The 13,183-nt window shown below is 45.3% G+C and overlaps 1 protein-coding gene across 1 annotated transcript in view; it reads left to right on the plus strand.

The window, feature by feature from the left end:
- HSD17B4 (hydroxysteroid 17-beta dehydrogenase 4) overlaps nucleotides 1–13,183 on the plus strand; it is an 883,985-nt gene that overhangs the window by 511,681 nt on the left and 359,121 nt on the right. The gene's annotated exons all lie outside the window — the stretch shown is intronic.

Here is a 13,183-nt window from a genome sequence, read left to right on the forward strand (position 1 = left end):
AATATCATTAATGCTTGACTAAAGCAGTCTTCTGGGCAACCTAAGGTTATTCCCTTAGCACTGGTAGCCAATCACCGGCCACCTTAAGCTACCTGGGCACCAAGGAATGGTTTTTCCACCACAAGGAGGGTTCCTTCACGAACCCTCACACCTCTCCCCTTGCATAAGTTAGAGCACTATGGAAATTAATGTGAGTACATATCAGGCCCAAATCTAAGCAGCTACCTTCAGCTTGTGGGCACCCCAGCTAAATGTATCCTTGAGAGAGAGGGAGCTGGTATTTATTTATTTTTTGAACTTATATGGTGCAACAGATACCCTGAGGGTTTCCCGGCGCCTTGGATTCGTTTACCATCATGAGGAGGATACGCTTATGTCACATTATTGGTTGAAAAGCCAGGTCTTGATGCCTTTCCGAAATTTTCTGTAACTTGGTTCTAGACGTAAATGTAGCGGGAGCGAATTCCATAGCGTAGGTGCTATGTAGGCAAATGAGCGGCTGCCCATTCGCGCTTGTTTGAAATTAGGGACAATAAATCTTGACTGATTTAGAGAGCGCAGGTTACGGGAAGGGGTGTATTTACTCACCAGTTTACACAGGTATTCTGGGGCTTCCCCGGAATTAACCCTGAACATGAAACACAGTGCTTTAAATTTACATCGACTTTCCATCCTAAGCCAGTGCTCGCTTAGGGAGGCGTAAAAGAACTCTGGCTTCCGCTTTTTGAACGACCTGTAGCCGCCGTGTTATCTCTTTATTAGACCCTAGATAAAAAACATTTCCGTAGTCTAATCTAGAACCAATTAGGATCTGAATTACTGTTTTTTGAGCCCCTTCAGGGAGCTGTCAAATAATTTTCCTCAACCATTTTAGAATGGCAAAGCAAACAGATGACGTTTTGACTACTTGTGGTCGCATCAACAGTTTTTCGTCAATTACAACACCCAAGTTTCGAGCATATTGAACAGGAGACGGGATAAGACCCATTTCCATAGGCCAATGCGCTGGTCCCCACAGCTCTTTTCGTTCTCCAAAGATGAGCAGCTCAGTTTTCTCACCATTCAATTTCAGTTTCTTGGCAAGCATCCATTCCGCTATACTTTGTAGCCCACTAAGTAGGGGTGATGTTTCAGGTTTGTCTGCTGCCGATAGGGAGAAAATGAGCTGCGTATCATCTGCATAAGAAAAAATAGTGAGACAAGCTTCCTCAGCTATTTTTGCTAATGGGCTTATGTAAATATTAAAAAGCAGTGGGCTCAATATTGAGCCCTGGGGCACTCCATAAGGGGAAGTCATGATATTGGAGGTGTTGTTTTTGGAGAAGACCTGGAATGATCTGTTAGATAGAAAATGTGTTAAACACTTCAGAGCAGTACTCCTCACTCCTATCCCTTCCAGGGTCTGGATTAATGTTTTGTCGGATATAGTGTCAAAGGCGGCGCTCAAATCCAATAGGATGAGTGCCACCGTACCACCCTTATCCATTGTTTGGCGGATGGTTTCCGTCATGCCTAATAAAGTGGATTCGTGGAATACCCAGTTCTAAAACCTGACTGAGATGGAAGTAGTAACCTGTTGGTATCCACAAAGTCTGCTAATTGTCTGTTCACATGTTTTTCCATGATTTTAGAGAATATTGGAAGGAGTGAGACAGGGCGAAAATTAGAGAAAATCTCAGGATCTCCATTGGCTTTTTTGAGCAGTGGAACCACAATGGCGTGTTTCCATGTCTCTGGGACCGCTTCTTCAGCCAGTGACGCATTAAGCAGCATTCTGATTTCATCCAAGATCATTGGGTCAAGTTGTTTTAATATGTGGGCTGGCATTGGATCATTTGGTGATCCAGATTTAATACTGTTTAGGATCTCCAGAAAAGAGTTAGAATCTAATGGGGTCCACTCAGTGAGCAGATTCCTAGGTGGATCACCCAGTTCATTGGAATCGCTTGGAGTTGTGGCCATTTTAACAATAGGATCTAAGTCATCCGAACCCCTAAAGTCTGAATAAATATTAGAGATTTTCTCTTGAAAATAATCTGCAAGGAGATTACATTGTGAGGTGGACAATGTCGGGGGTTCTGGCTGATGGTTTGCCCCAGAGTTCTCAGGTTATTTTGTGCTTCTAGAATATTTTTATGGCTTGTTTGTAGCTCTCTTTACTGGCTAGATCATATGTTTTCCTCCATTGTCTCTCCAGTTTTTTGCAATTGCTCTTTTCTGTTTTTAATGGTTCTGAAAACCAAGGGACTGGGGGGTTACTAGATCTACGCTTACTCTTAGTGAGTGGAACAATGGCATCTACACCTTCAGATAGCCATTTACATATTATGTTGTGATCAGTGACTCCGCGTTCTTTTGGGGTAGGTATTGAGTTAATTAACTGAGTGTTAAGACACTCGATGTTCATTTTTTTCCAATTTCTGAACCGAAGGGTTTCAGCCTTATCCAAACTTTTAACAGTTAACATCCTGATTTCAAAGCTAATCAGAACGTGGTCTGACCAGGGTACAGGCAATGCCGGTTCACACGTGAGATTATCAATATTAGCAAATATTGGGTCCAGCAAGTGACCAGCTATATGCGTGGGTCCGATGTTGCAAAGTCGCATACTCAGAGCTTCCAAGTCCGCTATAAGGTTCATGCTCATGGGGCAGTTGCCGTCCTCCAGATGTAGATTGAAGTCTCCTAAAATACCGAATATGGAGGCTTCCAATGCTAATGGGGTGATAAAGTCAGGAAGAGCAGCTACCCATTCCCCCGCTGCTCCTGGTGGCCGATAAATCACAAATACCCGAGAAGGTAGATTGAGGTGTGAGGGTAAGTTTAAAAAGACCTGCTTCACAATTGTCTAATATTAGATCATCCCATTTGCATTTAAATTCATTTTTAAAGATAATACCTATACCCCCACCACTTTGTTTTTTCTGATCTTTTCTGACTATTATGTAATTGGGCGGCAGGGCTATAGCGATGTCTGGACCGGAGCTATCACTCAGCGCCGTTTCTGTTAGGAATAATGCATCTGAGTTGAAGGTACTTTAGGCAGGAGGTGTTGGCAATCTACTCCTTCGTGGGCCAAAACGTGGATCCTGTGCTCACTGTTCAATAGGAATCAATCTATACCTCTATGACTCCTAAATAGATCAAAATCAGTCTGGGTTTTTTCTGTACACATCTGGAGGTGATCTGGCCCGATAGTTGGGCTAGGACTGTTCAATTGGAGGACTAATGCTGACTTGCATTCAGCCAGTCTAGAGTGGCATAGTAGGGTAAAAAGCAATTGACTGGAATGCCCATTATTCAATAATAGCTTAGATTAATTCAAGTATTTCACTCATCACCTTTCTGTTTTCCTAATATCCATCTGCCGAACTACTTTCATGTTTAACACCAACAGGCTCACTTTGTTACAAAAACTCTCTCTCTCTCTTCCCCCCCCCCCCCCCAGATTTCAGATCAATCTCCCCCTCACATTTTCTGCGCCACCCTCCTTATATTTGTCGTGCTGTTTGCAATAACTGTTAGTCACCAAAATCCAAGACAAAACTTATAATTTGCTTTTCTTAAGCTAAACACACCAGACAGATCTCGTGTCACTCATCGCATATAGTGGTGAGCAAAATATTCCATCAAAAACCAGAACAGGAATAATCTTTGTTTCTCTATAGGAGAAAAAGTTATCCAAACTCAGCCCAGCTCCCAACAATGATCCGTCACATGGCTCTGTATGTACTACTCTTTCTTTCCTTCCTTCTCCCCGTTACTCTGTGCTTTCCTCACGCCGACCCTTGTTACAATGTGCTGTGCCTGTCTGTAGTATCTTGTTTTCTAGGCACTATTCCAGCGTACATATCTGCATCGGGCAACAGTGCACAGCAGGCAGGTGTGCTTCGAGTCAAGGCGCAGCCTTCTGCCATGACCTTGTAGTTCAAAAACAACAGTTGATGGACAGAATGCAGGACAATGTCATACATTGACCCCAGTACAGAGATCTGGGCCTAAATCCATCGTTTTTTTGCACTCCACACCACCCCAGTTCAGACATGGCCATATGCAAATCAGCCTTGACCCTGTACCTCGTGGGAACAGTCCAGCCCGAACTGCCAAGCCATGTCTTTCCTGGACCGGAATCAAGCATCCTAGGACCAGTTTCTGGCTATCAGCTGTACTGGGGTGAATGTATGACATTGTTCTGCATTCTGTCCATCAACTGTTGTTTTTGTATTTGTCACCCCGAGTGGGATGGGTATGCTCAGGCGTGAGTCCCATGCTCTCCACACCACTGGAGTCGAGCTTTCCTGGCTGAAGACGGCTGATAGCCAGAAACCGGTCGGATGGGTGGATTAAAACTAAAAGAAATTTACGATACAGATGGAGAAGCTTATTAAGTTACTTGTTTACCTCGAAAAAGATGGAAACCTTCGTAACTGTGAAGGCAGACACAACTTTACAAATAAATAAATAAATGGGTAAACAGTTCTTGCATTCCACACGGGAGCTCATCAAAGTGGTGTAGCAATGCTTCTTCAGCCCCTGCTCAAATAAGTCAGCACTGCAAGGGACATATCCTTCTTTCTCTCCCCAGAGAGCAGTCACCAGCACAGTAGAAACAGAACCTTTGATACCAAAAACATGTGCTCTTGCTGCACTCATACAAGGCGAGATCTGGGTTGTTCGGGTGTGGATCTTGGCTTTAGTAGCCCATCTACTTGGTTGTTCCATTGCATTGTGTGGTTATAGCCCTTATACCAACCAGCATTTTAGAGAAGTTGTAATACACTAGACTAAATAATGTTTTAAGCGCTGCTACTAACCAGGTCATTATCCAGCAGAAAATTTCTCACTTGAACCCATTGGCTTTTACATTCATAGCGTTCGTATTGTCAGGAGAGAAGAGAGGACAAAAGACAGCCCTCTTTTAGGCCATTCATTGTTTGTATTTTTGGTGTTAAGCCCTTGTTCTTATCCCACAACACTTTACACCATGGAGGAAAAATGCAGTGATATAAGCAGTCTTAACACGTGTCGACGTACGTTTCAGTGGAAATGACAACTTATGTCCACCTTCATCAGGACCACTCTGATTTGATTTTTACAGGTGAGTGGTTGGGGATCTGAGAGCAAAACCTATTTGTGGCATCAGTATAAGTGGCCCAAGCTTTTTATCATTGCTCTAATATTCTTGTAAGGGTGGTGTATACCGCTCCTTCATTAAACGATCTGAAAGAAAAAGGGTAAGAAAGGAGAAAACATGAGGAAGAATAAGAAAAAAAACAAAAGGAAGAAAGAAAAAGAAGAAAAAAAAGAGGAAAAGAAAGGGGAAAGGAAAGAAAAAGATTCATCACCAATGTGCGTAGGGGGAATAGGAATCTCCATGCATTTAGACCCACAACATTTAGTGACCAAATTCTAGGTTATTGGTAGCTGTGACATGTTTGAGAGAGGTGTCAATTGTTATATCCTTACCTCCCTTTTGTGCAACCACAAACACCAAACCTTGTGATAAAGATCAACATGTCTTCATCTATGAACTGCCGCTTTATCATAGGCGTCTGGGAGACTCATGAGACAGCCAGCGTTACTGGTTAGCAGAGGGTTCAATAAAGACCTCTGGATTTTTTTTAAATGGTGTATTGTGTCCACTGGTCAACATCCTGTCCTAATGCGAGGGACACTGTAAACAAAGAATAATAGACTTGAACCAATAGCTAAATGTCCCAATTGAAATACTGTGGTGGTACACTAAGGCCTGTTTTAATTGCCGTAGACCACCGGGGTGGAGGGAGGGGGGGTCTTTCAATCTAGTAGTAATACGTCAGCGATAAGCCTGCGATGGTTGTCTGAGTGAGCCAACTTGTCGATTTGTTACATTTCGGCACTAGGCTTTTTGAATGTAGGTTCCTTTAGATCACGTCCTGGAGGTTTTCAGAAGAAAAATGATATAAAAGTAAATTGCACCTATAGCACTGCTTTTTTCTTATGTCATAGAAGGGTTCAATGTGAATGCCCATGCACTCAATTTTCAAGGATATTTAAAACAACTGATGCCCTCTAACATAGAAGGACTATGATCGCCTGTCAAACCATATATGGGACAAGGATCCATATCAGTACAATGACCATCTTCAATAGTATTTCCGGCGTTGATGAACAGCATAGAAAAAAATGTATAGAGTGTTTGAAGTTATGCTTTAATTACGTGGATATGTGTCTTACCACTTATCCACATACATTCTATGGCTCCTATGTGCTAAATGTACCATACATCTCACTTCTTTCTGTCCTTAAATACACCTGTGGTGCATGTCTTCTCAGGATGTCTAAATGTAAGGTTATTGCCCCCGACACAGATCGTTGTCCATATTATATTAGAAACATACTAATGTTGACCCCATGGGCTCCGGATCTAAACGCCCCCCTCATTTTTAGGTCTAAATGGGAGTCGTCGTCTCTCAACTAAATAGTTGTAGTCCATTCCCAGAGTGTACTAATGGGACCCCATGGACTAGTCTTTTGCACAGTCCCTGTTTTGCACTGCTGTTTAAAGCAGTAACAGGCCTGCCTCTAGGGGATCATTCTTACCTCACATGGACTCCTTAAGTGTCACCTCCTGCACTTCAATACGTTATCTTCCTCGCTATCAAGAGATCTTTCCTGTTTATAGGTCTCGCTATGCCAAACCCTATCCCAGACACGCTCAACCATGAGCGCCATCTTGTATTGGCTACACACAGTTAGTGAACAATACCCATCGAGTCTACCTTCTAATTGTCTAAAAGTGACCCCCACTGAAGGAGTATGGATGAATCTTCCTCCATATGTGGTCCTTACATGCCCTATGTGGTGTCGCAGGATTTAGCAGCCTGGCCTATAATAAGTAACGAGTTGCCAGCCAAGCTGGTTGTGTATTTAAATACAGGCATATAAAAATGCCCTGATCTAGGAGGGCTAGGAAAGGAGTCCCTTCACCCCCAGTACAAAGGAGCCTGGAAGTCTATTTTCCACTTTCACTGGGCGGTAATAGTGCTGTGTCGCCCATCCCTAACCCCCTCTCCACCTTTTGTGCTGGTAGTGGAGGGCGCTGCGGTGGAAGAGATTGCAACCCACCACCCTCCTCGCTACAGAGGGTCCCCGCTGAGGAAACAGCCCAAGCCCACTACATAACAGCATTGTCTGCCGGAAAATAGAATACTGCGTTATTGGAGGGCTTTCCTATTGGGAGCCAGATCAGGAGAGAAGGTCCGTACCTTGAGCTACTGCCATGGAATTGTGCACTGAGTGGTCAGGTTGTATAGGCGCTAGTGAAAATTCGCACTGACGTTTCTGAACTACATCAATTGCACCTTTGCAGCATTGCACAACATTTCTGGAGGAGATACAATGCATATGTGCATGTCTGGACTGCAATGATTGCACAAACAACATTTGCACCTATATTTTTGTATTCCAGAGATCTATTATTGGAATTTATTTTGGGATTGCACTGACTCACTTGCGACCCTCAACATTTTCAACAGGTGCAGCACCGAGCTTGGGATGGCACAGTGCCTGGTGCACGTGCACCTTCCTAGAGCATAATTAGTTATGCTGTTGCTAGGCTGATTCAGATTACAGTAACCTACTAGGTGATGGCTATTTTGAAATTCTTTGAACACCAAAGAAGCAAACATATCTCCAAATGACAGCAGCAGGACGTTCAGGATGCTTACGTGCATAAGTGAGAATGGTGCCAGAACGTGCATATTCACTAACTCATCCACCTTGACACTCACCTCAGGGAACTAAGTATTCACCCCGGAAATCTGTCTTTATCATGCATGTGACTTATACCTTAAGTGCACATATTCTGTTAGCAATGAAAGCTACTACTAGCCTGCCCTGTCAGATCTGTTCTGCGGGAAATGGAAGACTGCATGTATTGCTTTGCTACTGCCATATTGTCCCAGTTCTGTGAGGAACTAAGGCTTCCACTGTTGCTGCCCGATTTGTACCTGTTGTGTGATGGGAAAAGCTTATCCTGGTGCTGCTCTAGCTGTACCCGTCCTCTGCAGTTAAGAAACTTGCACTGTTTCTGCCCAAGGTGTACCTGTTCTATGAAGAGGGGAGTTCCCAATGCTGTTACCCCCCTTATAAAAATACAAAGGATATTTGAATGCACTTGCAGAACATGTCCTGGTTGGACCTAGGGCAAAAACTAGTTGAGAGGAGACTGACTTGCAGATCCTGGATTCAATTATAGCTCCCTCAACTTGACCAAACTGTGTGATCCTGGACTATGTCTTTTCTTCTTTCTGCTTCCTTTTCCGTCATCATCACAATTGAGAGCACCTTGAAATAATTCAGTTCAGGATGTGCACTGTACAAAGAATCTTCTCTTATATATGGTTTAGTTTACAGTAATGTTGCTGCATCCATAGCAAGAATAAAGGCACAATACAAGGTGGAAGAAGACAGCGGACTTGCCTATTGGGTCACTAATAAAATTGTCTTCAGGGCAGAAGGGGTAAAGAATGTGTTAGCCATCCAGGATTTGTATTGCACTATGTCTATACAGGAAACCTGGTTACAGTCCTGGCTACCAAGGTCAACCAAGCAGTGTGACCCGAAGCGATGACAGTTCCTCCCTGTACTCTGTTTCCATGATCATCACATCTGAGCGAAACTTTAAATAATTCACTCCAGGATGGATATTGTACAGCAATCTCTCTTTTGTATGGTGTAAAAGACCATATTGTTGTTCCATCTGTAAAAGTAAAGGCTTACATATGAGAAACAACACAACTGAATTGTCTCTTCAGTCATTAATAAAACTGTCATGGCAGTAAGGTTGTGGTTCACTAATGTTAATGAATTTCGCTAAGTGCAGTGATAATCTAGCGTGCTAAAGCGCAATAATCTAAAAAAACGTTTTATGGAAATGTTTGTACCTCCGCTATAAATAAAGTGGCACTCAGTGACACTTGCAGTAGGTCCAAGATGAACTGAGAGCTGTTCTCCTCAGTCTCCACTGTGCTGCTTTTCCAGACAGGGTGCAATAAAGAACCTGGCTTCTCAGAATTATGAGACCCGGCTCTCACTGCCTTACTATCGCTTCCTACTGGCAATGGTAGTGAGGCAGGAGAGGCTTTAGTGTTGGGCGCGTAGTTCGCACTCTCAAGGCCTACGAACTCCTGCTTACCATGCGCAGTTAACTTAGACATTGGGTATGTCCTGTTTCATAGCACAGCTATGGTTACAGTGACTCACCCTGTGAAACATTCTGCATGGGCGGACAGCCTCTTCAATAGTATATTGCGAGGCCTCTTGAACCAGTGGGGGCAATCTCCCCCTGCACCCATATTTGAGGCTGGTGTACATGCTCTATGAAGTAGGGATAGTGTTTTTTTAACATTCTTTTTATTATATAAAAAAACAGGCACATTTATATAGTGCTTTAGCATGATGACTTTACATGTAGATGCTCATATACAATATCTGTAGTGTTCCTTCAAAACGTTACATTGTTTCTCATGTGGTACATCATTGTAGGTCCATCACACTACAACTTAATTATTTATCATCTTATATTCCTGATCTTGAGGTATTGTTGGTAAGGTACATATCTCTCTTCTATAGGTGTTCCACCCCCACCAGAGTTTTATCCACTTGTTCGGGCAGCCTCTACGCACATATACAGTCTTTTCTGCCACCATGGCCATGTCCATATCTTTGCACCAGAGATAGTTTTTGAATATTTGATGTGAGGTACCTGTATTCCTAGGGAAGACGCCCATCCCGCTGTGGTAATATTCGAATACCCAAGCATATTGATGGACCAAAAAAATAGGCTCCGTTGCTCGACCCTCCTGTTTTTAGGTTTTGCCTGGCGAAAAGATGCGCTCTGCGCATCTTTTTCGCGCAGGCGAAAACCTCTTGTTAGGTTTTGCCTGGCGAAAAGATGCGCTCTGCGCATCTGTTTTGCCTGGCGAAAAGATGCGCTCTGCGCATCTGTTTTGCCTGGCGAAAAGATGCGCTCTGCGCATCTTTTTCGCGCAGGCGAAAACCTCTTGAGATGTATACGGGAGACAGGAACGGCCTCCATCTTTCATTGGCTAGCTCCATAAATGGAGGCTAGCCATTGGAAGACGGGCCTATCCGTCAATGCCGGACCAGATTCGGGGGCGTTCCCGAGAATTTTTGGCTTTTGGCTACGTCACGCGACGTCAGCCAAAAGCCGGGAACGCCCCCGAATCTGTTCCGGCATTGCCGGCACCCGTCTTCCTGCTCCGGCCATCTTCTGCGTCTCTCCTCCTCCTTTCCCGCCCCCTCCCGCTTGTTTCCTGATGCTGGTTTCTAGTGGCGTTTAGTGGGGTTATGAGACTACTCTTTGCCCTGTTTGTGATTTAACAGCGTAATCTCATGTACTTTTTTGAATTCTGCATAGGAGCAATGCAGACGAACAGAATGGCATTGCGGTTCGTGTTATGTGCAATTCACTGCTAATTTTTAGATCAAAATCCAAACTGCTATGGTTGCATTTCATGATAAAATATAGCAAAAAATGCTGGATTTTGCCTTTTGTGTAATTTTCATAAAAATGTGTGCAATTATGCAACAGTAAATTGGGAAAAAATCGCTCACTCCTATTTTCAGTGTCTCTGACGCCACCTCTGTAGCCCTTCTGGTGTCTTTTTGAAAGAGGTCTAATTGGTTAGTTTGTCTCTCGGAGCGACTCTCCTTGACCCTATTTAGGTTTCAGTGACTTGAAAGCTGCATGTATGACCTTGTTGGTGTTTTGTAGTTTCGAAGCTCTCTCCTTGACCCTGTCGATGTCTCCCTGTAAGATATTTCACCGGTGAGCTCGCTACCACGAGTCTTCAGCAGACTGCTCTCCTTCATGCTGTCTCGAGCACCAGCTATCTACCAAGCGCCTTCTGCGTCATGCCCCCCCCCACCCCTTGCCACATCTCTAATGTGCTCTCTGCCACGCCCCCTCCTTCAGTCGCACCCTGCCCTTTCATATCATGCTCCCCCACCCATAACCCGTCGGTAACACCCTCCTTCCTACGACCCTACCTCTTAACATGCTCATGCCGCTCTCCACTCCCTACCACGCTTCTTCCTGTTATGCTTCCTCTTTTCTGTCAGGCGACCCCCCCAATTAATAGCCTCTTGCCTGCCCTCCCTCCATAAAATTATTTTTTCCCGCCTTTACTTCATCCATTCCCGATCCTGCCTCATCGTGTTTCTTCAATACCAAGGACAATGTTCCACCCTCCTTCGCGCCCCTCTCTGTTCACCCCTCCCCCCCCCCTCATTCTCCTCTGCCGGGTCTCCACTCAGACCTCTCTCTACCATACTTCCTCCTTCCTTCATTTCCATGCTGTCACCATTTCTCTCCCTATCAGCCCTTCTTCCTCACACGCCCCCTCGCGGCCCTTGGCTGCCAATCACTGTCACGCTCTCCGTCCCTCACCTCACACCTTGTCTCGTCCATCGCTAGCTCCCAATTTCCCTCCCTGTCACTCCCTCCACACAAGGAAGTAGTCCATACTGCCTTCCCATCACGGTGCTCCGTCACACCCTAGTCCCTCACTGTCACGTTGTCCCATTCCATCACCACATGAAGTAGTATCGCTGACTTCACCCTCCCTCAACCTCTAACCCTTCCCCTCCCATGCTATCTCCCGCCATACTCTCGCTACCATACTCCCTCGCACGCTCCTATCGCTCTCCTTCGCGTCCCCTGACCTGTGTCAATGGTGCAGCAGGTGCAGTCGCACCGGGGTCTGGGGCTCTGTGTGGGCCTGTCAGTCCCACAGCTATGGGTGTGTTTCTTTCCACTCAGCACGTGAATATGGGGCTTACACTATGGCTCATGGCACTCTTCCACCAGTGGCATAGCTGGCGTGTCATGTACTGTAGTTCAAAGAAGGAAATGGACCCCTAACTGTGGAACACAGAAATTGTCCGGCATCGGCGGGGCCTTTAGACCTCTGTGTCCCGGTGCCACTGCACCTGCTGCACCGGTGGAAACTGACTGCTGCGCAACTGCCCAGGGCTCTTTAGAGTCTCCCAACTGTCCCCACCCCCACTCTTGCCCGCGCGGCCTCGCCCTCTAGCGCCCCCTCAGTTGTTCGGCTGTCTGTCGGTGGACGTGGTACGGCGGCGCTGCCTCGGTAATGGAGGGCCTTGTGTTCGGAGGGCTCCTCGAGGCCTTCCGAGCAGAACCCTTAATTGACATGTCTCCGAGTAATTTATGTCTTGCTTTGGAAAAGGTCACGAGGGGTTTGAGTATAAATGAGAAATCAGGTTCGGTGTGTGCGCATTGGCTGGGGGTGGGGGGGATACACGTGAATCATTCACGCATGGATGTCTGAGAGACCGGCTGACTCTTCGTGGAAGGGCACCGCGCCCCCACCGGCGAGCCCCGCCCAGCAGCATCCAATGCAGGGCGAGTTGCACCCGTAGCGCGCTTTGCAAAGGACGCGCAGTGGAGTTCACACATAGTGCTTCATTCTATAGACCATGCTTCCCGTGCTTCTATGAGCATTCATGAGTATCTGCTGCTGCCTCTGTGATAGTATGCGATATCAGTGTTATCACATAATGTGCTCTATCGCGTCATTCTTGATAGCGCACGTGGTGTCATCTGGTGGTCATCCACGTGATGGCAGTGGGTTGTGAATCTTATCACACACTGTCAGCTGTGAAGCAATTATTTCTATCACGTGGTGTATGTAATATCATTGTTTTATATTATGCGGTGCCATTTTTGGTTTAACACATCACAAGCGGTTCTCTTTCAGATGGGCCTTGATATCGCGTGGTGTGATTTGTGAAGCAATTGTCCATATTTTATATTTGTGATGTCACTTTTGAAATTATGTGTAGGGGCGTAGCTTCCATTGGTGCAACAGTCGCAGTGGCACCGGAGCTCAGAAGTCTTAGGGAAATCAAACCCTGATTATTTATGTATTTTGCAATATAAACAGCTGACAGCGGGACAATTTCCTACCTTGCCCCAGGGCCAATGACACTGCGCCACTGATTGTGCTGTAATATCTGGCGCCCGTCTTATTTTCAGATGGTCTTATGAGCGATCTCATTCTTGACTGCAAGTGATGTTATTTTTTATGTCAGTCTTGAAATCACACAGTGACGTCAATCCTGGTGGTGTTGCTTGCAATCTCGCCCTTTATAT

Source organism: Lissotriton vulgaris, chromosome 3_1 (assembly GCF_964263255.1).
Source record: "Lissotriton vulgaris chromosome 3_1, aLisVul1.2, whole genome shotgun sequence".
Lineage (NCBI taxonomy): Eukaryota > Metazoa > Chordata > Amphibia > Caudata > Salamandridae > Lissotriton > Lissotriton vulgaris.